This window comes from Chlorocebus sabaeus, chromosome 8 (genome assembly GCF_047675955.1).
Source record: "Chlorocebus sabaeus isolate Y175 chromosome 8, mChlSab1.0.hap1, whole genome shotgun sequence".
Taxonomy (NCBI): domain Eukaryota; kingdom Metazoa; phylum Chordata; class Mammalia; order Primates; family Cercopithecidae; genus Chlorocebus; species Chlorocebus sabaeus.
The window spans coordinates 1,328,866-1,329,909 of record NC_132911.1 but is presented as its reverse complement, the minus strand read 5'-3'; the positions used below and the strand labels follow the sequence as shown (position 1 = coordinate 1,329,909).

At 44.7% G+C, this 1,044-nt stretch overlaps 1 pseudogene; it reads right to left on the bottom strand.

The window, feature by feature from the left end:
• Positions 1 to 563: 563 nt before the first annotated feature.
• LOC119623296 (U2 spliceosomal RNA) lies at positions 564 to 666 on the bottom strand (annotated as a pseudogene).
• Between the last annotated feature and the right edge of the window lie 378 nt (positions 667 to 1,044).

The window sequence follows — 1,044 nt, the reverse complement described above, 5'->3', positions numbered from 1 at the left end:
TACATCCCACAGCTTTCTGCTTCCCACTCTGCTGTCAGTGCCCACACATGGTTCAGGAGGTGGAGATCATGAGATGGCACCCGTGTCCACGCACTCGGCTCTAGTTCTGCTCAAGGCTTGTGGTATTGCTCATGGAAACAGAGGATGCTGGAAGCAAGGGGCTGGTTTTGTGGCAGAACCACAGCATCTGTGGGCGAGTACAGGGGCTCAGGCCATGTCCAACCAGCTGGCCCCTGCAGCAGGGCCTCCATAGCTTCCAGCCTCTGGGGACTTTAGGACCTAATGGAGACTTTTATTGGCACAGCTCTAAGTTGTTCACCTCAGTCTCTTTCAGCAATTCCCAAATTGCAGCCTGTGTGTAATGAAAACTACCAGCAAAATAAAAAGCAATGTGTCCTCTACTCATAATTATTTTTTAAAATAAAATTTCAGAAACTAATTATTGAAATTTTATAAGCTGCATCTGCCTCAAATTCCAGTTAAGCCTAGTAGCGCTGCTCTGTTTTATACATCAACACCCAAATTATTTGTTGCTATTTAAAACGTAACTTTCTACATATTTTTAAGGTTTTACTTGTGATTTTGATTACACTCATACATGTAAAATTCTTAAATGGCTCAGAACAGGTACTACACTTGATCTTAGCCAAAAGGGCAAGAATCACTGCATGCAAAGCTTTTAAGAGCCCAGCATTACTGCCTGGTGTGTGGTGAAAGCAGCTTCCTTATTCCACCCTCGGTCCCTGCGGCTGCCACTGTGTCTCTTGGTGTTTGCCTCCTGTGAGTGAACAACATGCTTGTGTTTCATGTTGTTTATTTTGGGGCTCATCTATTGATTTCCTTCAATGATGGGGGAGGGCCTAACCTTTCTGCTAAGCACATGCATGTACCCACACTCTCTGCACCCTCTTCTCCTCCAATGCGATAGCCACACTCTGTGATGACCTCAGTATTCCAGGTTGCCATCCTGTGATCACACAGAGCTTATTCTCAGCTGAGCTGTGTAATTGTAAAATGATTAAATTTTCCTTCATGCACTCCCTG